Below are 23181 nucleotides of genomic sequence, written 5' to 3'. Positions count from 1 at the left end.
TTCACTTTTGTTTCTACTGCCTGTCCCTCCCTTCTCATATTTATCTCCAGGCTTCTCCTTGTCCAGATCTATTCTACCCCCAACAATCTTCTGTTCATTGAACTTTTTGAAACTTTGCACTTTTAGAAAGGGGTAAGGGATTGACTCTGTGTACACAAATTTACAGAGTGACAATGGGGTTGAGGTCTGTTATTTCTCACCTCTATTTATTTATTTATTTTAAAAACATTTTTGTTGTTAACAAGCATGTTATCTCTGGAGACTGAAATCCACAGTTTGAGAACTGCAAAACTAAGCATCTCTGATAGTGCTCAGTCTAGAAGATACCGAGTCCCATTGGGTAGATAGAAAGATTAATCTAAATAATCTATACAGAAGCCCCTAGAACCCCATAAAATTGGGGTCCCTAATCCATGAACTATTGGAACTCATTTAGAAAACTTTTCTTAAACATTACATGAATATATTCTCATGCTATAGAATTAGAATTTATAATCCTTATTCCATGATGAGACCTCTTTGAGCTATAATGCATCTTTCTTTAAAATGCTTTTTGAGGAAAAAACCAATCTATCAAAAAATGCAATTTTAAATTAAAAAAAAATCTCTTTATTTTATTTGAAAAATCATTGATTTTTATCCTCCCTGGCAGGTGTGCACCACTTTAATATTTCCCCTGATTGGCATCAATATGTTCAATTTAATAGCCTGAGCAAGAAGAAGTCAATACACATTAACAAAATATCATATTCCCTTTTTAATAAGGCTTCAGGACAGGAGGCATTACAGTAAACAGTTCATAAGGTTTCCACCTCAGGATCCAAACTTAAATCTATAACACCAAGTTTCTGAGGCCTGGTCTGTACTACAGTATTCGGTCAGTGTACGGTAAGCTGCCTTACATTGACCTAATTATGTCAGTGTGTGCACTACAGCCTTGCTCCTGCCAATGTAAGTGCCCTACTACACTGACATAAAACTCCACCTCCACAAGAGTAATGGGGCTTATGCCTGTGTAGTTAGGGCAATGCAGGGTAGACACTGCATTACTTACATCTGTTGGCTATCATTCTTATCAAGCTGGAGTCGTGAAATTGACCAAAAAGCCGACTCCCAGCTTTGCTGCTCCACTCCAAGCTGGGCTGCCACCCAGGCTCCTGGCTCAGGCTCCCTCCTCCCGGTTGGGCTGCCACCTGGGCTGTCAGTTCCCTGCTCCCCACCGGGACTAGGCAGCTGACTAGGCTCTGGGTGCGGATCTCCCTGCCAGGAGCCCGGCTGCTCCCCTGACTCTTGGCTCCCTGCTCCCCACTGGGAGCACAGCTGTGCTTGGGTGGGAGCTCCGTTTCCGGAGTCCAGTTGGCTGCCCCATTCCCAGTGGGGAGCCAAGGTGTGTGTGGGGAGGTAAGTCAGGCTCCTGGTGGGGAGCTGCATGCAGAGCTGAAAGTCCTGGCTCTCAGCACCCCACACTGCCCCTCTTAAATTGATGGGAGTGCTCCTGGTGAGGATGCGCAACACTGACAGAAAAAGGGTAGTGTGGACATGAACCACTATAGTAAGTTGACCTAACATAGGACCACTTAAATGTATAGTGTAGACGTATCCTGAGGCTATGTCTATACAGGGATAAAAAACCCATGACTGGTCCTCCGAGAATTGTGGGTCCCAGAGCTCAGGCTCCAGCCTGAGCCCAAATGGTCTACGCAGCAATTTTGAGCCCCGCAGCCCGAGTCCCATGAACCCAAGTCAGCTGACCTAGGACAGCCGCAGCTGTGCCGTGGGTTATTTATCCCTGTGTAGACATACTCTGAGTCTGATTAGGCTCATCTAGAGCCAAAGAGAGAGAAACCACTGCAGCTTGCATGGCCTTTCCTTCCCTCTTCCTGTTTATGTAACCCAGCCCTAGGTTGGGGCAGAGCCTCCTTGATTACACCCCAGGCTCTGCTTCGCTGTAGGCTCCACCCTGTCCCTTAAAGGAGTAGTGCATATCTTCACAAGGGGAAATAGATGGGGAGCTGCCAAGTGACTTGCTCAAGATTACACAACAGGTTAGCGTCTGAGCTGGATATAGAACCCATTTCTCTTGACTCCTGGATCAGTGCCCTATCCTTTAGATCACACTGCCTCTCTTGCTATTCTAAGGGAGATAATACTTGGAAAATTGGGTTGGGGTATGTGTGTTGCAGAGGGAAGTTTTGTTTTGAAGGCAGTGATATCTTGTGTTCTGGAAGTGAGTTCCATGTTTGTGGGCCAGCTACCTTGAAAGTTCTGTCTTCAACCCTTACTGGTTTTACTCTTGTGAGTTAATGTTTCATTGGTCTAGTAAGCGTAACTGCTGAAAACAACCTCAATTTCCATGAACATTAATGTTTGTTGAAGGTTGGGGTCTTATCATGGAAGACTTTTAAGAGCAGAGCTGGAACACAATATGTGCTGTTCAACAATTAGTCTGATATAATTTCAGATTCCTGCTAAGTAGGTGGATGCTCTCTTTAGTATCAGCTAGAGTCTTTTTAAGTTCAGTGATTTAAACACAACATACCTAAGGATGCAGTAGTCAAGTTGAGGTAACAAACAGCTGGGTGGGAATGGTTTTGTCATCATGCAAAAATGTTTGAAATGTCAAAATTTTCCTGTTCTGCATTGGGATGAAGGTTTCACTTTTTGACATTTTTGTTATGAAAAACCAAAGAGAGGCTCCCTCCCCCACCCCCTTTCCCTTCTATGGAATAACAGCCTAATAGTGATTAGGGCACTCAAGTGGGATGTGGGAGATCCAGGCTCAAGTCCTTGCTCTGACTGATTCAGAGGGACTTGAATCAGGGTTTCCCATATACAACGTAAGTGCCTTAACCACTGGGCTGTTGGCTATTCTGGAGGCCCAGGGGTGGAGTTGCAGGGGTCTTGTTTTGACCAGAAATTCAATCCTGGACCTGAGAGAACTTATTTACTGAAGTTTTTCAAAACTGATCAGTTTCTGTGAAAAGTTTTGGTTTTGGTGACTCTGCATTTTTGACAAAAATTTCACAACCAGCTTTCATTATAGATCACCATGGTCATATCAGAGTGTGACAGGATGGAGCAGTGTCCTAGCGAGGAGTAAAAGACTTTTTTTTTTTTTTTTTTGCATCCATAGCTATTAGTGTATCCAACAATACTGAGGACTCTAAGAGGGCTATGAACAGACTTGAAGTAGACACTTTATTTATAACCTTACATATCGGTCCTGAATGAAGTTAGATTGGGGTTTTCTTTCTTATGAAAGCCTTTTATAAAAGTTAAACGATATTAAATGTTGCACATACTATCTAATCTAGTTAACATTCTAGCTTAATAGATTCATAGATTTTAAGTCTAGATGGGGCCATTATGATCTAATCCAGTGGTTCCCAAACTAGGGGCGCTGCTTGTTCAGGGAAAGCCCCTGGCAGGCCAGGCCGGTTTGTTTACCTCGGCCTGTGCCACTTCCCTCAGTCCCAATTGGCCGAGAATGGCGAACCGCAGCCACTAGGAGCTGTGAGCAACCAAACCTGTGGACGCGACAGGTAAACAAACCAGCCCTGCCCGCCAGGGGCTTTCCCTGAACAAGTGGTGCCCCTAGTTTGGGAACCACCGATCTAATCTATTTGTCTTAATGCAGGCCAAAGAACCATGCCCGATAATGTTTGCATCTGGCCCATAACTTCTGTTTGAACAATAGCATATCTTTTAAAGAGATTTCCAGTCTTGATTTAAAGATGTAAAGAGACAGAGTATTCACAACATCAGTGGTTAATTATTCTCACTGTGTACCTTAAAATGTGTGCCTTATTTCTAATCTGAATTTGTCTACTTCAGTTTCCAAACACTGGATCTCATTGTGCTTTTTTAAATGTTAACTGTATCTCATAAAATAAATAGGAAGTGTTAACACAGCCAAAGTAATGCTTCTTTAAGAACTTTATATTTTGTTTCCTGACGCTAATGTTTTGCTCTTAATGTTGCATTAATGGGCACTGTTGTAAGGTGAATATTTTTACTTTATAGAAAAACTGGGTTCCTTCATTCTTCTTGAAACCACACCTTCCTGTTATTTTGTTAGTGAACAACGTTGCATTCCATTTATATTTTAAAAATAGTTTACGATTTCTCATTCTTTCTTTATCCCACCACCAGCAGGTATAGACAATAAGCATTATCCTCTTTGATTGACCCTTTCCAGACCTGCGTTATGTCCTAAGGTGATCTGCAAAGAGGGAGTGGGGACAAATTGTGTGTTTGTGGTTTTTTTTTTTTTGTTTTGTTTTTTGCTTTTTCATGAAGTATAAGGTCTAAAACTATTTTAAAAGGTTTGTTCCTGTTTGTTTTTTTCCCCTTTGGGCGTCTGTAGAATTCTAGAGGAGACAAGAGAATGATTTTAACATTACCATGTAAACTGCCTTTCTGTGAAGGAGCTCACCAGACTAGAATCTGAGCTGCTGCTCCTTTTTGCACTGTTTCAGAATAAAGAATGAGCAAAGTCGCTAGGGCAGAGGTGGGAAAACTACAGCCCGCGGGACCGTCCTGCCCTGTCCTTGAGCTCCTGGCCCCTCCCCCGCAGCCATGCTGGCAGTGTGGCTTACGCCCACCAACCTCCCAGGCTTTCCAATAAGTCTGTCCTACCGCTCTGAGCGGCATGGTAAGGGGGTGGGGCATAGGGGGAGGGGAGGTTGGATAAGGGGCAGGAAGTCCTGGGAGGCAGTCAGGGGACAGGGAGCGGTTGAATGGGGCGGAGGTTCGGGGAGGGGAGAGGAGGCGGTCAGGAGACAGGGAGCAGGGGGCGATGGATGCGGGGCAGGGCTGGGGACAAGGATCGAGGGGGTTGGATGGGTCGGGGAGTCTGAGGGGGGTAGTCGGGGAGCGGGAGGTAGGAGGGGCAGATAGGGGGTGGGGGCCAGGCTGTTTTGGGAGGCACAGCCTTCCCTACCCGGTCCTCCATACCGTTTTGCAACCCTGATGTGGCCCTTGGGCCAAAAAGTTTGCCCGCCCCTGCGCTAGGACTTAGGGTATTGGGCAATTGAAACCGGTTATTGTGACAATCTTGAGGGGACCTTCCAGAGAGTCCAGCTTGAGAACTGGGGCCTTTTGGGACAGCCTAGTGGAAATGCTAACACTGCCAGTGCTGAGAACAGGGTTGAGAACATGACTGTAGATCTAAAATTATGCTAGAGAAGTCCCCAGCCTTGCCTTAGGAGCTCTTGCGAAGTTCCTAATTAATAGTTTAGTATGTGGAGTTTGAGATGTGGTGTTTACATGTATTCTGCTTCTGGTGTACGTGTGCCCCATGTGCTGGAGATTGGCTCTGATTGTAGGGGGTTGTAAGTAACAATTCTGATTCCATAGTTAAGGCTGTTAGAAAAAAATCTGGCCTAAGCCCTACTTGTAACACTTTACTATTCACACAGTGTATTAAGTTTATTATAAAAAAACATATTTTGGCATGGAAATTCAAATGCTTTGCATCATTCCACAGATGCATTTTTTTTAAGCTTGAAGCAAATCAGCTAAGTAACTTCAGAGGTATAAAGTTCTGAAAAATTACCAAATTTTCTATTTTCGGGGGGGCAGGAAGGTCATTTTTGGTGCATTGTGATACAGCTACTTTATATGTTCTTAGTGCTAAATGAGAGCTCATGTAGAGGATAGATTTGAAAAATATTTTTCCAAAAATAAGTTACTCAGAAGTTAATTGTGATTTGGTTGGTTACACATCAGCATTTTAAACAGCATCTGTCAACCTGTGGAGGACTGGTATTGGTTACTGTAGAGGTTAGTCGTCATAAATGCAGTGTAATACAGAGATTGATGGAAATTGAAGAAAACAGACTTTGTGAGCAGATTGTAATCTGTAGCACTCGATAACACAGATTATCACAAGTGTACAAGAATATTGCATTTTCATATGTCTGGGGAAGACTCAGCTTCCCAGTCTTTCTAGGGTTTTGACTCCACAAATTATTTCTGTTTACCTTCTAGGAGAAAAACTACCTGAATACTTCTTCTCTAGTTCTTGTGGAGGGGTGAAAAGTGTCCTCTTGGCTACCTGACTCAATGGGAAGGAAGAATTTTTTAATTCCACCCAGCCAGACCACTAGGTGAGTTGAGGAGTGCCTTGTGACAATCTTCCATGTTTCTTATGAGAGAACTCCCAGCTCACACCTTCAATTCCTTCAGATGAGATTTTCAACAAAATGGGATGATAGTGCTATGGATGTCCTAATGGTTGTGAAATTCCTTCTCAGTGGGTCATTCATCCTGTCATTGTTTATCCCGTATGCACCCTGGTGAGGCTGTTCTCTGCAAAGCTTATGGAAAATATCCTTGATGTCTTATCTGAAGCACATTAAAGCACTTTATCCTTCCAGCTTGGTTTCTTTGCAGTCGCTGCTGCTCATTCTTATAGGGTTCTTAAGTAACGTATGATTAAGGCTACATTTTGGTCACGGGTATTTTTAGTAAAAGTCATGGACAGGTCACGGGCTGTAAACAAAAATTCACGGGCCCATGACCTGTCCATGACTTTTACTAAAAATACCTGCCCTGACTAAAACTTGTGCAGAGGGCCGTGCAGTGATGAGCTGCCAGAAGCTGAAGAACTGGTTCCTTCAGTTGCTCTGAGCCTTCGGCGGCACTTGGGTGGCACGACCATCAGTTGCTCCGGGTCTTCGGCAGCACTGAAGGACCTGCCGTGGAAGGCTCGGAGTGCCACCGAATGAGTAAATATTCACAGGGGATCCTCGCCAGCCGAGAGCTCAGGCAGGATGGATAGGACGGTCCCGCAAGCCGCATGTGACCCTCGGGCCAGAGTTTGCCCACCCCTTTAACAGCCGGTTCTAGACCGGCTTCTAAATTTAACAACCGGTTTGCGTGAACCATTGAGAACCGGCTCCAGCTCATCACTGGGGCCATGGGCGCTCTGCGGGGGTAACCAGGGGTGCTGGGGAGGTGGCCTGGGACCACCACTGGTACTGGGGGAGAGGAGGGCTGGGCTGTGGTGTGTGGCCCAGGACCCTGCTGGTGCTGGGGGAAAGGGGGTTGGTGGGACTGTCAGGGGCTTCCTACCCGGCTCTTGTGTCCCTGCAGCTCCTAGGTGGCGGAGGCAGGGGCCAGGGCAGGGGCTCCACTGCTCCCGCCACAAGTGCTGGCTGCTGCAGCTCCCATTGGCCGGGAACCACAGCCAATGGGAGCTGTGGAGGCGGGGTCCGTGGGTGTGAGCAGTGCGTGAGGTGGTGCGGAGCCCCGCTCCGCCGCCTAGGAGCTGCTTGGGAGCCAGGGAGCCCCCCCACCCCGAGGTAAGCACCCCCCTACACTCCCCAACTCCCTGCCCCTATCCCTGAGCCCCCACCCACACAACCAAACTGCTGGTGCAGGGGCTGCCCAAGCCGGGCAGCAGCTGAGCCAGCACTAGCCATTACGAAAGTCACAGACTCGCAGGCTTACGTATGATTAAACCTGCCAAAACAAAAATTTGAAAATTAGTAGTTGTTTTTAAAATCTGCACAATGAAAATACCTGAAACTTTTACTTCTTGCTGTGTTTAAAAAATGTTACAAGGTGGATGGCAAGATCTACAGATCTCCTAAACTCACTGGCACAGTTGGGAGTGCAAGTTTTTGAAGTGGATCAGTGGGCTATTTTTAAAAATACATAATTCAAAGAAGACAGTAATTAAATAGTTTTTATTCTTAAAAATGAGTCATAATTTGTTTAAAATAAGTGGAAACTTTTTTTAAATGCATTTAAAGAAAGTTTGTAACATTTAAATATGTGCACTGAAAAAAGAAACCCCCTGAAAGCTGCACCCAAGATTTTAATAATGCTGTGTACTCATCCTTTCAGATCCTTCAGGACTAATATACATTGCTGAATTTATTTCAATCTTCTAGTCTTTGCTTTTCAAGACTTAAGTAGATGTTCTGCTGATGTATTTTAAATCAATTTCTGTATTGACCCATTCACTTCTCCCACATGTTTGTTGTTCCCATCTCACTGTCACTTTCAAATCTCCCTGAAGGACTGCTTCCTTTATCCTGGGGCTTCTAGAAAAAATGGGAGAGAAACTTTGAAGAACTGATCAAATAATAAGTTGTATAACAGAAAAGTTCTTTAAATAATTGTCGTTTCCCCCCGTCCATTCATGCGAAAGCTTAGTCTGCCACCCAGTGGAAGTACTTGGAAGGAGACTCTTAGAAGATGATGATAATAATAATAAAATCTCCATAATTCTTACCTTCATAGTTTTCAGAGAGAATGTATTCATTCTTTAGCTATCTTTCCCTCTTCAGTGTGGCTCAAAGCCTCAGGGTTCCCCCCCCCAAAACTCTTTCCTATAACTTTTTTTTGGGTCGGGAGGTGTCTTCTAGTTTTAATTTGCTTCCATATGTTTCATTAATCACAATGATTTGTAATCTCCTAATACTTTACACATCCATATTCTGATATTATATCAAAAAGTACTTTCCTGCCACCTCACTTTATTTATACAGTAGAGAGCCTTTATGCATTGTATTATTTGTGTTACAATTTCAGTACCACAATGTACCTTGACCTTCTGTATGTCAAGGACATTGGGAGTTAGAATTCTGAGACATTACCAGAAAAAAAGAAAAGAGAAACAACATACAATTTAACCAACAATTTCTCAAATAGTGAGATTCCCTCTGATTCAAAATGGTGTTTCATGTTGACCATGAATCTGTTTTTCAGGATTTAAATTTGTATATCAATATTGAGATGCTAAATTGAATATGCAATTTTATCCCAAGTAATAGAACATGTGCCCCATGCCTTCAAGGTATAGATCATTAAACATGATAGAATTGTGTGACTGTCATGAGTCTGTTACCCTGTCGAATTTTGTTTTACTTTTTTGTACTTTTCAGAGTTGCCTGTAAATACTGTATTCTCTTTTGTTCAAAGTATTTTAATAATTTTTTATAGGAAGTGTGGGGGGCATGAATTAGTAAGACTTGATAAATCCACTTACCTAATAACAGTGAAAAATACATTTTCCCTGTTTAGGAGGTAGTATGGCCTACTTGATAAAGCATTGGCGTAGGACTTGGGACACCTGGGTGCTGTTCCTCGCTTTGCCATTGGCCTGCTGGGTGACCTTGGGCAGGTCACATCCCCTGTCTGTAAAATGGGGGTAATGGTAATGACTTCCTTGTAAAACACTTTGAAATCTACTGTTGAAAATCTCTATATAAGAGCTAGATATTAGGGAGCTTGTTTACCAATTTCTGCAAAATTGAACTTTTTATTTAATGATCGCCAGTTTCTAGCCTTTTTAGTTTGGAGGAAACCCTTCCAAATGTAGCATTGCAGTATTGTCTAAACTGCAACCAGGGTATAATTTGCAGATCATGTATACTTATCTATGGTATCTTTAATCTAGCTAGCTCGGTAAAGAAAAGCACCGAGGACGTGGTCGCATGGGTTTCAATGTGATCTAGCAATGTAAGTATGTATCTACAGGGCTGCCTCCTATGCTGCCATGTCCTTACTGCTATTTTGAGCAAGCTAGCTAGATTAAAGCTATTGCGGATATGTCCACATGAACTACATATAACATCCCAGGTTGCAGTGTAGATGTAGCCTTAGTTGGCTGACAGAATCTTTGCCTACCTTAGGATATTTACCTGTTGCAGTCAGTGGGTGTCAGTAACAGGTGCCGGTTTAACTATCATTTCTGAAATGTTGCTGAACACCGTTTGATCTGATTTCACTCACTTATCAAGTGGAAGTGTAACACTGTTTAAGTGCATGGTCTAAGTAGCTGGACTCTGCACTGGGGAGTTACTGTAGTGGGATGGGGACGTTTTGTGGTGGTGGTTTTAGCCTTCCAGGTAAAGTAACCTCCAACACTTTTGCTCCTTGTGTGTGCGAGAGAGGAATAAGACTTGTCTACCTGGGGAAGCTTTTGCAAAAGAAACTAGGGTGTGAATTTAAAACTCAACAGTTATTCCACACTCATTAGATCACATTAAACTCAAACATCTAAACTCAAAGGTCATGCGTACACTACAAAATTAAATTACTGCTGCTTCTGCGTGTCTACACTTTGCTCCTTGTGTTGGCAGTGCTCGTCCTCACCAGAAGCGCTTGTATCAATTGTACTGTCAGTGTGGGGCATTGTGGGATGGCACCGGAAAGCCAGTAACAGTAGATGTAAGCAGTGCAATACCTACGCTGACAGTACTATGTCAACCTAACTACGTCAACCGTGGCTCTACGCTGCTCTTGGAGGAGGAGTTATTAAGTTGGCATAGCAGGACAGTTATGTTGGTGGGAGCAAAATTTAAGTATAGACACTTCCACAGTTAGGTTGACGTAAGTTGCCTTGCGTCGACCTAACTGTAGTGTGGACCAGACCTTACACTGCACTGAGTGCTGTTGTGTGGTTTAGTTTAATCCCACTACCCAACAGGGTGGATTGATATAAATCAAAGTGATTTAAATCACCAAGCAGGAAACTTTACTTTAAATCATCAAATTGAATTATGTTTTGAATTTCTTCTTTTAACATAAGAGCGACCATACTGGGTCAGACCAAAGGTCCATCTAGCCCAGTATCCTGTCTTCTGACAGTGGCCAATGCCAGGTGCCCCAGAAGGAATGAACAGAACAGGTAACCATCAAGTGATCCATTCCCTGTCACTCATTCCCGGCTTCTGGCAAACAGAGGCTAGGGACACCATCCCTGCCCATCCTGGCTTATAGCCATTGATGAACCTATCCTCCATGAATTTATCTAGTTCTTTTTTGAACCTTGTTATGGTCTTGGCCTTCACAACATCCTTTGGCAAAGAGTTCCACAGATTGTCTGTGCATTGTGTGAAGAAATACTTTTTTGTTTGTTTTAAACCTGCTGCCTATTAATTTCATTTGGTGACCCCTGGTTCTTGTGTTGTGAGAAGGATTAAAAAGCACTTCCTTATTTACTTTTTCTACACCAGTCATGATTTATAGACCTCAATCATATCCCCCCACTTAGTTGTTTCTTTTCCAAGCTGAAAAGTGCCAGTGTTATTAATCTCTCCTCATATGGAAGCCATTCTATACCTCTAATCCTTTTTGTTGCCCTTTTCTGAACCCTTTCCAATTCCAATATATATCTTTTTTTGAGATGGGGAAACCACATCTGCATGCATTATTCAAGATGTGGGCATACCATGGATTTATATGGAGGCAATATTATATTTTCTGTCTTATTATCTATCCCTTTTTTAATGATTCCCAACAGTCTGTTTGCTTTTTTGGCTGCCGCTGCACATTGAGTGGATGTTTTCAGAGAACTATCTACAATGACTCCAAGATCTTTCTTGAGTGTAACAGCTAATTTAGACCCCATTATTTTATATGTATAATTGGGATTATGTCTTCCAGTGCACATTACTTTGCATTTATCAACATTAAATTTCATCTGCATATTGTTGCCCAGTCACCCAGTTTTGAGAGATCCTTTTGTAGCTCTTCGCAGTCTGCCTGGGACTTAACTATGTTGAGTAGTTTTGTATCATCTGCAAATTTTGCCACCTCACTGTTTACACCTTTTTCCAGATCATTTATGAATATGTTGAATAGGACTGGTCTCAGTACAGACCCTTGGGGGACACCACTATTTATCTCTCTCCATTCTGAAAACTGACCATTTATACCTGCCTTTTGTTTCCTATCTTTTAGCCAGTTACCAATCCATGAGAGGATCTTCCCTCTTATCCCATGACAGCTTACTTTGCTTAAGGACCTTTGGTGAGGGATCTTGTCAAAGGCTTTCTGAAAATCTAAGTATACTATATCCACTGGATCCTCCTTGTCCATGTGCTTGTTGAGCCCCTCAAAGAATTCTAGTAGATTGGTGAGGCATGATTTCCCTTTACAAAAACCATGTCGACTCTTCTCCAACAAATTATTATGTTCACCTATACGTCTGACAATATTGTCCTTTACTTTAGTTTCAACCCGTTTGCCTGGTACTGAAGTCAGGCTTACCGGCCTCTGATTGCTGGGATCACCTCTGAAGCCCTTTTTAAAAATTTGCATCACATTAGCCATCCTCCAGTCATTTGGTACAGAAGCTGATTTAAATGATAGGTTACAGACTACAGTTAGTAGTTCTGCAATTTTACATTTGAGTTCCTTCAGAACTCTTGGGTGAATACCATCTGGTCCTGGTGACTTATTACTGTTTAATTTATCAATTTATTCCAAAACCACCTCTGACACCTCAATCTGCGACAGTTCCTCAGATCTGTCATCTAAAAATAATGGCTCAGGTTTGGGAATTTCCCTCGCATCCTCTGCCGTGAAGATCGTTGCAAAGAATTCTTTTAGTTTCTCCGCAATGGCCTTATCATCCTTGAGTGCTCCTTTAGCATCTTGATCATCCGGTGGCCCCACTGGTTGTTTGGCAGGCTTCCTGCTTCTGATGTACTTAAAATTTTTTTTGCTATTACTTTTTGAGTCTTTGGCTAGTTCAGGGATCAGCAACCTTTGGCACGCGGCCTGTCATGGAAATCCGCTGGTGGGCCGGGACGGTTTGTTTACCTGCAGCGTCCGCAGGTTCGGTCGATTGCAGCTCCCACTGGTCGTGGTTCGCTTTTCCAGGCCAATGGGGGCTGCGGGAAGTGGTGGCCATTAAATTTAATTATACTATGGTCCCTATTACCAAGTGGTCCAGCTATATTCACTTCTTGGACCAGATCCTGTGCTCCACTTAAGACTAAGTCAAGAATTGCCTCTCCTCTTGTTGGTTCCAGGACCAGCTACTCCAAGAAGCAGTCATTTAAGGTGTCAAGAAACTTTATCTTTGCATCCCATCCTGAGATGACATGTACACCAGTCAGTATGGGGATAGTTGAAATCCCCCATTATTATTGAGTTTTTTATTTTAATAGCCTCTCTAATCTCTCTGTGCATTTCACAGTCACTATCACCATCCTGGTCAGATGGTTGGTAATATATCCCTACTGCTATATTCTTATTATTAGAGCATGAAATTACTATCCATAGAGATTCTACAGTACAGTTTGGTTCATTTAAGATTTTTACTTCATTTGATTATATGTGAAAGAAAGCATAGATAGTGCCACTCCCCCACCAGCATGACCTGTTCTGTCTGTCCAATATATTTTGTTTCTGGTATTACTGTGTCCCATTGATTATCCTCATTCCATCAAGTTTCCGCGATGCCTATTATATCAATATCCTCATTTACTACGAGGCACTCTGGTTCACCCATCTTATTATTTAGACTTCTAGCATTGGTATATAAGCACTTTAAAAACTTGTTACTTTTTAGCTGTCTGCCATTATATGATGTAATCAAATGAGACTCTCTTTCATTTGACTGTTTTTCTGATCAGATTTTACCTGTATTTTATCATTTTCCATCCTCTCTTCCTTACTAGGACATAGAGAATCTCCATTAATAGATCCTCCTCTTAAGGATACTTCTGTCCGAACCACATGCTCTTCCGCACCTGTCGGCTTCCCCCCAGCCCTTAGTTTAAAAACTGCTCTACGACCTTTTTAATTTAAAGTGCCAGCAATTTTGGTTTCCTTTTTAGCTATTTTCCTGAAGAAAGATTGATTCTTTTTTATTGGTAACCATTAAAACATGTTGATTTACAACTAAATGTAGCCTTTACATGAAATTTGTTTCTTTTTGATAACCAGGAGAATACACTGTCTCTGCATTTATTTAAGCAGTTATATAGCTTAATTTGGATTTATTTAGATTCTTAACTTCTGCATTTTTTATTATGTTAGAAAATGGTGAATGATGCATTTCTTGTTTACTAGATTAATTTTTTTGCTTATTGTTTTCATGAAACTCTATCTGGATGGAAATTCAAATTCAATTAAGAATGCAAAAAACAAGCTTTTTTTTTTTTTTTTAATTAACTAAATGTGTTGGATGCATAAAAAAAATAACTTATAAAAAGTTTACCAGAACATTTTTTTCTTTTAAAACTAACTGATCTAATAAAAGTAGTATGATTTGTAGTAGTGAATTGAGATCATTGCTTCTGGTCACTATATCCTTCAAGGATTTAGAACTAGTACTGTACATCATATTGTCTCTCACTAGTGGAAGAGGAAAACAAGTGCTCCTGCTTTTTCTGCTCCCAGTTGGTTTCTTAAATTTCAGTGAACCAGTCATTGAACTGAACTAGTTGAATAAACCGAAATGAAGAAAAGTATATTCTCTCTGCACCTGGAGAACGCGTTACTACTGTCAAAAGCTGATTTAGTGTAATGTCGACAGACCCTGGTTGTCGGCAAGCAGGATTGAACTTGGGACCTCTGGAACTTAGTGGATGAGCTAAAAGCCAACTGGCTGTTAGCTCAGGCTATAGAACAGACTCATTAATTGCTCGCTCTCTAAGTAGTTTCGGTGCCGCTAGATGGGCTAGAACACCACACCCAGAAGGTGTGTGGGTTACATACTTCCCCTAGCTGAGGAAGTGCACCCACCCAAGCTTCAGAGACTTCCCAGTTGAAATCCCAGACGAGCCCCCACTTGTAATGCTGACAGACCCTGGTCATCAGCGGGCAGGATTGAACAGGGAACCTCTGGAACAGACTCATTTTATCTCTCTCTTTCTCTCTAAGTGGTCTCCATGCAACTAGATAAGACCGAACACCACACCCAGGTGTGTGGGTCACATTAGCACTTTAGCAAGCTCTGGTTCAAGGTGCTTAGCCAGTGACATCTACCAGTTCAGTGGTTTGACTTTTTTTAAAACTTTGGCAGCAAATATGTACTACTTAACGTATTAATTTAGATGATTTTAATAAGTTTAGGCCTTAACATATATTGTCAATTTTAAATTTAATTTTAAATAGATTTATTTAAAAACAAACAAGCCTGTGTTTAATTTACATTTTAAAAATCCTTTAAACAAAAAATCTGTTTTTATCCACCTTGCTTCCAGAGTGGAGTAAGCTAAACGTGGACACTCTTAGTGCAGCATAAGAGTATTTACAAGGGGAGCTATTCTCCAATAGCTTTTCAGGTCTTTTCCCCCCCATATGGATGGTAGATTTATATACCCACATTTTCTTCTCCACCGCAACATGAAGGTTTACTCCATGGAGCTGGGCTGTGCAGTGCACAGAGGATAATGATTCCCATGCATGGGCTGTCCAAATCCTTCTCTGTTTCCTGTACTGTACAGTTGAACTTCACTGAGACTGTACAAGGGACCTGTGCTACCCTAAAGGAAGGAGCTGTATTTGCCTGTAAGAAATGTGAATTGCTTCCATTTATTTCACTGGTGTGCTAACTGAAATCTTTGCGTCTCTGGGGTCCTGCCTATACTGGAGGAGTTTTTTGCAGTGTAGATGGGTTCAAAGTGCAATTGCTCTAAGAAAAAATACCAGTATTGTAGTAATGGTATAGCTGGGTTCATGTATTTCTTACAAACATTTCTTTGGAGAAAGAAGTGCTTAAAGCACTGCTACTACCAGTCCTGACACACTGCTGGTAATTATAGTATGAGTACAGTTAGAACAGGCTTTTGCTAGAGGTATAGGCTCTTTGCCTCATCTCTGCACAGGCAGCTATAAAAAGTAGTGGCAGATCAACAGCATTTGATTACAAAGGTTAAGAGTCTGCTTTCTGCTGTCAGTGTTTGGGAAGTAAAGCTGTTGCGGTACTGTAACTAGAGGGGGAAGCAGTGATTCATTTCGCAGTCATAGGGTAAGAGGTAACTGAAGGGAGGAGCAGACAGGAGAAAAAAGAAGCTGACCCAACAGAAAGAGGAGGGGTACAAGTAGGGGAAGTGGTCAAGCAGGAAATGCACAGGGAGATGAAAACCAAAAGACCACTCCAGGATGAAGGAAAGAGATGCAGAATAAAAATTGAAGCAAGCTGCTTACTCTTTAGGTTGTTGGCTGGCTTAATTCATCCTATTAATTAGTCAAAAAATTCAGAAATAAAACTTGCACCTTGCCCTAAAATGTTGCAGCATCTGTCAAATGTTGAAAGGCCTTTTGACACAATTTGGCGGTCTTCCTTGTTTTCGAGCAAGTTAACTCCTTGCTTATCCTACATGGCTTTCCCTCTACTTATATAGCCCCTACCATTGTAATATCTGAATATCTTACAAATACTAATAAACTTGTCCTCAAAATACTCCTTATGAAGTAGGGAAATCTTTTAGATAAGGCCTCATTCAAAACCCATTGTGGTCAATAGGACTCTCTCTAAAGGATCAAGCCCTTTTTGTCACTTTTGGAAGTGGCACTTAACAGTCTTAGTCACTTAAACCTTGCAGTGCTGAGCGTAACAACACCTAAATACCTTTAAAAATCCTGGACCTTAGTGTCTTGCCCAGGGTTACACATGCACCGAATGTGCAAGAGCTGGGAATTGAATCCACGTCTTTGGAGTCCCAGTCCAGTCCCATAACCACAAGATCAGTCTCCTTGCAGAATGTTCTAAGCCCTTGTTAATGCTTTGAAATAGCACTGTTTCAGTAGGGTTTTTTTTGTCAGCAGTCAGTTTAATGAAATTTGAGCTGACCATGGATTTGTTCTTGTCTATGCTTGGAGGCCAACACTGGTTCAGCTAAACAAACTGATCAAATGGTGGTGTTTCTACACGTAGGAAATCTCTCACTTGTTTTTTATGGTGTAAGTTTGAGGAGACCAATCAGAGTGGAACATGATAGAAGTACATAAACTAGAGAAAGTAGATCAAGGGCTTCTGTTCTCCCTGTCTCATAACACAACACCCTTAAGCCAGTCTTTAGTGATTAGAGATCAGGATAAGAGCCAATATAGAGAACATATTATCCCACAATTACCTGCTGCATGGTTCTTATCTCTGAGGAAAGATAGTCCAGTGGTTAGCCCACAAGCCTAGCAGTTAGGCGACCTGAGTTCAGTTCCCTGCTTTGCCACAAACTTCTGTTGTGACCTTGGTCAAATTACTTAGCTTCCCAGTGCCTCAGTTCCCCATCTGTAATATGGGATTAATAATACTTACATACTTTACTGGATATTATGAGGATAAACACACTAAAAATTGTGAAGCACTTGAGATCTGTGGAGGAAAAGTGCTATGTAAGAGCTAGGTATTATTCTCTGAATCATATGGAACAGGTCACTGTTAGACACAGGTGACTGGATGGACTTGGGATCTGATCTAGTATGGCATTTTGTATGTCCCTAAGGGTGCATTTGTTTCTGTCATTGTGTCTAGTAGTTCTTCTGATAGTAAAAAATGCCTGTGCCCTTTTTGAACAATAGTGAGAAATTTTCTAGTGCAGCTGGCATACATGAAGGTTCCAAAAACAGCTTAATCACTGGAGTGTGAGTAGAAATCAAACTGCCATATATAACTGTTAGCCTGGGTTGTAACCCAGGCTGGGTTTTCTGGTCACATAAAACCACTTTATTTTCTTGTAATCAATACATTCATAAAAAAACAGAGAATGAAACCTTGAAATTGAGAAATGTTGATTGAATGACTGTTTTGTTGCTGAACAAATTGTTCTATTTCCTTGGTTAGAGGATCTGCGCTTTAGCAGAGCTTTTAATATATTTCTGTGTGAAAGTAAACACTTAATGCAAAGATTTGTTTTCTTGACAATTGTTTGGTGTAGAACTTCCTGATCTCTTTGTTTAATTTTTTCCCCCGCTACAGCACATAATCAGGTTAGCTGCATCTGTCACCAAGATCCCAGTGGTAGTACTAGCTTTTGGAATTCCCATAATGATTCTACCAGTCCCCTCTTTTGTTGCCTCTCTCTGTATGAGATCTGCTGGAAGGGCTGAGTTAGAAATAGCTTCATTGGCACCTGCAGCAGTTGATTGGGCTGAATCATGAAAGTAGGGATCATAAGATAAGAGTGCTGTTTTTAGTGATTTTTTTTAATTTTAATATTTAATTGCTGAAATATACATGCAGGTACAGACATTAATCTTGCATCAAAATGAGTAAATATGATTGTTCTTTAAATGTCCTCAACTAAGCAGAGTATCTGTGCAAGACTTGCTTTAATGTCTTTAGGAAAAACAAGTCTGAAATGTGTAGTGACTTTTGTCCTTTGTATGTACCTTTTTCCAAGGTGAACTAATAGTTTCACACACATGCACAGGGTGCTGGGGAGGGGTAGAAAGTCTTCTAACCATGTATTTGGTTCAGCTCTTACAATGAGAAAGTAGGGGTTGAGGAGGGTGCAGAGAAATTTCCGTTATGAGGATCAGGGTATCCAGTTGGCAAGGATTGTGAAAGCCGGGTAGCTTCTTGACTGCAGATCACTTTCTCAGTTGTAGCTACAATATACTTTCCTGCTCTTCAGAGCGAGCGAGCTCCCCTTACTGAAGGGTTTTTGTTAAATCTGAATAGCCTATGTATGGTCAGATAGAATTGTTTTAAGTATTTATTGTTGATTGGAAGTGACTTTGGCAGTCTTCCCACTTCCTAAGCTTGATGATAGCTTAGGGTATGTTGCAACACTGACAGAAGCTTCAAGCCTGTAAACAACAGCAGACCTGTCCCAAACTCGCTCAGTTGGGGAATTAATTTTAAAGCGGTGTTTTAATGTTTTGTTTGAAGCCGTGAATTGGTTTTTCTGTGTTTCAGGGAGGCATTTATTACCCTCAGGTTCTGAAATAACTGTCTCTGTTTGTAATTTGTTAATGGAGGCACCACGCAGAGCACAAGCCATGAGGAGGAGAGAGAGAAAGGGGGGTTCCTGTACGTAAAGGATCCGGGAGCTAATGCCAGCATTCTAGAAATTACAGGGAAATGACTGAGGGGATCGGAGCGGGGGGTGGGCGCTAGGACTCCTCTGAAGACAATTGGATAGACCTTAGCACCAGCACAACTTGCAGCAGCTACGTGTAAGGAAGACCAACTGCCTTTGTCGGGTCACAGGTGGGGTGGGGGCTAGGGACAGGAGGGAAGCGGGCGCGTGTGAACGCGTCACAAAGCAGATTTTCCGTTGCTACGGAGACGCTGCCTAGCTTAGAGCTGCTGTTAACCCCGATCTCCATTACATGAATGGCAGTTGTGGGAGCTGCTTGCCAGACTTCGCGGGGGTGTGTGTGGGAACGCGAGTGGGCTCCTCGGAAGAGGGCCGCAGGTAAGGTCAGTGGCTGAGGCGCACAGACCTTTTAAGCGATTGCAGGGTAAAAGATCGTTGGGCAGCCGGGGCACAGTGGGAAGCGGAGGGACCGGGGTTCAGTTACCCTCTCTAGCGGTGGAGACAAGCGTAGTTTGTCCCCGGCTTCTAGTTCCGAGATCTTCTCGGCTCCTTGCCTTCAATTTCCTTTCACTTCTGTAAGGGTGTGCTTGCGGCAGAATTCAGAAAAACGGACCCTGTGCCCCGGCCATCATTCAAGGACAGTGACTAAATACTTTCTCCCATTTCCTGGGGAGATAAATCTTGCTGTGTGTATCAGTGAAATGTTTTGACGTTGTTCGGTTCTTTTTAATAAGAAAACATTTTTTAAACAGTTATGAGGAAGTCTTTTTAAAAATACATGCTTTAGCTCATATTTCAAGACTGGGCATCAGCCCAGACCTGGGTAGTTTGAAGAAAAGATTATTTCCAGAGGACATCCATCATACTAGAGGCCCTTTTTACCTCAGTGTATTTAGAGCAATTTCCCTGGTAAAATAAGTCACTTTTGTATCTGTTTCCTACTTGTATGTACTGACTAGAAAAGAGAGAGCATATGAGAATTTTACCACAAAGACAATAAACTGTGAACTAAGCAAGAATGTATTTTAAGTCCAAAAAGAGGAATTTAAAACCAGGAATTAGACTAATACATTTTTAAAAGTTCAGTAAAACAGTAAATTTCACTGCATGTTGGCTGAAATTGGTTGGTTGTTTTAAGAATCGCATTAGCAAATGCGATGTTGGTTATACCTTAAAACACTGGGAAAGTATACCCAGTGCAGTTTGCTTCCCCTCTCCCCAAAAACTTAAGTGGCTGACACGTGACTACAATCACTCTCAATCTCTATCCCATCTCAAAATGTCAAACTCAGTTTTTTCAAGTGTCTGTCCACTTAGAAGAATAATTTCCAAGTATTAAAATATTGTGCTGAAACTTCTTAATGTGGTATTCTTAATATGTGAATTTAATAATTAAGCTTAAGTAAAATGGATTTGAGTGAAATATCAAAGTAATCAAATTAAATATGGTGTTGCTAATATAAATCATGACTTAAATAGTATATCTTGTCTGTCACTGCATCACCTCTTGGTAATAAATACTTGCTGGAAATTAACTAAAATGTTTTGGCTAGCAGCTAGAATGGGGATTTCAGCGGAAATATAGTAGAATGAAATGCTGCAGTAGGTCACTACTTAAAGGAGGCAGTGAAAATGCAGGTGGAAACTAGTAGAGACAAACTTTTTTAGATTTAAATTTGTGTATTACAAGTGTTTATATTGACTTGGTTAATTATTTAAAAATAGATCTAGGTGAATAAATCAAAAAAATATTCAAATGCTCTTTCAAATAAAACCTATACCCTCAACCCCTTTTCTTTGCTTTCTGTCAAGGTTCATAAAAAGCAAATTAATTTTTGTTTGCAAGGTTCACTGAATTTGAAAGCTTTATGAATATTCATGCAAATGTATATTGGAACCAAAATTGTACTTGTGTGGCCATCTTGAAATCTTTCTGTGGGTTTGTGTTAGGTCATCTAATAAGGGTACAGAGACAAAATGATGTGAGTTAGGTAACCAGTGATAACATCTAGAACATTGAGTACTTTCAGCGAACAGTAAGCCACCCATAAGCTGAAATTCTTTTGTACAAAATAATAATTTCCACAGATATGGCTAATGAACTAATCTGTAACAGTGTTTACAGATTCCCAAACAGGGAAAATGTGTAAATTTGCTGACTAAATTGATTACAAATGTAAAGTTTAAAGCAAGAATCAGTATTTACCTAAAGGGATAATAAATAAAAACTTCATGTTTACTAAAAGTAATAATTATGCATTACAAACTCTTCCTCAGCAGTAGCTGGAAATATTTCCTTCGTGTCCATGAACTGAAAGATTTGAGGGGGAATGTAAAAAAGCTAATTTTGATTGTTGCCTCACTGGCTCCTTGACAATCTGCATGCATGTGATTAATATTGTTTCAAACCTCTTGACTTTCATGACTTTGTAGGTGACCATGAACGATGAGTATTTTTATTACGTTACAATGCGTTTTATGAACTCAGATTTTGTGGGGGCAGTTCTCTTCAGGTGTAAAGTAACATAGCATGGATGAACTGAATACTTTACGTTTGTGTTCAAATCATATTGGATATATACCTTTTTTGTATACGCATCTGTGAAATGTACTTGATGTCCTGATTTTGAAAATATGTTCCTTCAAATAATTTTTTTTTTTTTAAAAAAATTGCATTTTAAAAGGTTTATCCTGCTAAAAAGGAAGAGGGGAGAAACCCTTTTGATTTTAGTTTGTCAATGTGAAATTTCATAATTTCTAACTGTTGATGTAATCTCTATATTGTCAAAGTCTTCAGTAATTACACCTACTTCATAATTGTTCTGTATCTGCAGCTATTTTACCCCAGGGTAAAGTGGGTGGTAAATGCTACCAAGTCGTCGTGGTAGTGTTTCTCTCTCACTCTGTTCTGTCTGAACAACTACACTAGATGTAGGACAATGATGAAAAATCTACATGTTTCTTGGGACTGGTCTACACTTAGAAGTTTTGCGGGCAGAGCTATGTCCTTCCCAGCATAGCTATGCTCGCAAAACTGTAGAGTAGGCAAAATTCCTATGGCTATCCTGGCCTGACTTTTAAAGGTAAACAGTGTTTAAATTCTGGTCTACCCTGAAAAGTGGCATGTAAACTAAAATCTATGGGATTCCATGCTGATCATGTCTCACTAATTTCAGTGTCTAAAGTAAAAATATTTTGTCTAATAGTTTATGAATTCCCCTTAAGTTTTGACAGTGATGCTGTTTTCTTTTTGGTCCCCATCTTGTGCATAATCAGTGGTAATAAAGATAGTGGAGACCAAATGTATGTCTTCAATGACACCTGTAGTCTTCACTGGGGATCAATCCCGTTGCATTGTAAGGCAAATCATAGCTGTTATGGCAAGTGCCTGAAACAGTAAATATTTTTAAATCCAATTTGGCATGTTGAGCCCTAAAGGACTTTTGTTTCCTTTGTATTCCACCCAAATCTCTCTACTCCTTGTGTAATATCTACATTACTTAGTCAAAACAGGTCCTCATACCTAGAGTCATAGAATATAAGGCCAGAAGGGACCACCAGATCATCCAGCCTGACCTGTATATTACAGACTACTAAAGACCACCCAGCCAAGACCATCAAGCCCAATACTTGTCTGAAGTATTACAGTCCTCAGGAGACTAAACTGTTCTATGCCACAGGCAGAGAACAAGAGGGATGGAGGTGCACCAATGCCCAAGATCTCTGCAATGGCATGGAATTGACTAAGTGAGATAAACCCAGATTGTCCTGGAAAGGAACCTGCACTCCATGCTACAGAGGAAGGTGAACCTCCCTGAGGCCCTTGCCATTCTGACCTGGTGAAGAATTCCTTCCAGATGCCAGATATGGCAGTTAGTTAGGTCCTGAACATGTGAGCAAGACCCACCAGTCGCGCACCTGAGAATGAGATGGTACTGAGAATTCTTGGAGCACTGGCCCATTTTGTCTATTATCCCATTCCAGCCATGGCCATCCCTAATGTTACAGATGAAGGAAGAAAAAAACAAACAAACCAGAATACATTGTGGGGAGTGAATCCTTCCTGACCCTTACAGGGGACCAGCTGAAGCCCTGAAGCATGATATTTTTAAGAACATAACGTGTAGAACCAGAAGAGACCAAGGTCGCCAAGCCCATCATACAATCCCATTCATAATTTTTGCAAGCTGTATCTTAAAACTAGTTAGATTGTTTACCCACAACTCCTATTGGGATGCTGTTCCACAGCCTTCTCCCACTGATGGTTCTAAATGTTTTAATTTCAAGCCTAAATTTATTCATGGCCAGTTCACCTCATTTGTTCTTGTCATTTTCCTTTACCTTAAATAGCTCTTCTTCCTCCCTGATCTATTTATAGAACGCATTCATATCCCATCTCAGCTTTTGTTTTGCGAGGCTAAACAAGCCAAGTTCTTTTAGT

At 41.4% G+C, this 23181-nt stretch overlaps 1 protein-coding gene across 6 annotated transcripts in view; it reads left to right on the top strand.

Annotated features, from left to right (window-relative positions):
* The window catches only part of ACSL3 (acyl-CoA synthetase long chain family member 3), a 108763-nt gene that overhangs the window by 11470 nt on the left and 74112 nt on the right, over nt 1–23181 (top strand). For 2 of the 6 annotated variants that reach the window (XM_084638819.1, XM_084638814.1), the window contains exon 2: nt 5992–6110. The exons of 1 other annotated variant lie outside the window; for it this stretch is intronic. The gene's annotated coding sequence lies outside the window, so the exon portion shown is untranslated. Of the gene's footprint in view, nt 1–4536; nt 4655–5991; nt 6111–18977; nt 19124–23181 lie in introns of those variants that run through there. 3 more of the 6 variants (XM_084638815.1, XM_084638816.1, XM_084638817.1) reach the window with 3 other exon arrangements.

The sequence above is a fragment of the Lepidochelys olivacea genome (assembly GCF_965140295.1).
Source record: "Lepidochelys olivacea isolate rLepOli2 genome assembly, chromosome: 9".
Taxonomy (NCBI): domain Eukaryota; kingdom Metazoa; phylum Chordata; order Testudines; family Cheloniidae; genus Lepidochelys; species Lepidochelys olivacea.
Note: the sequence above shows the minus strand (reverse complement) of the source record. Positions and strands in the feature narration are given on the sequence as shown.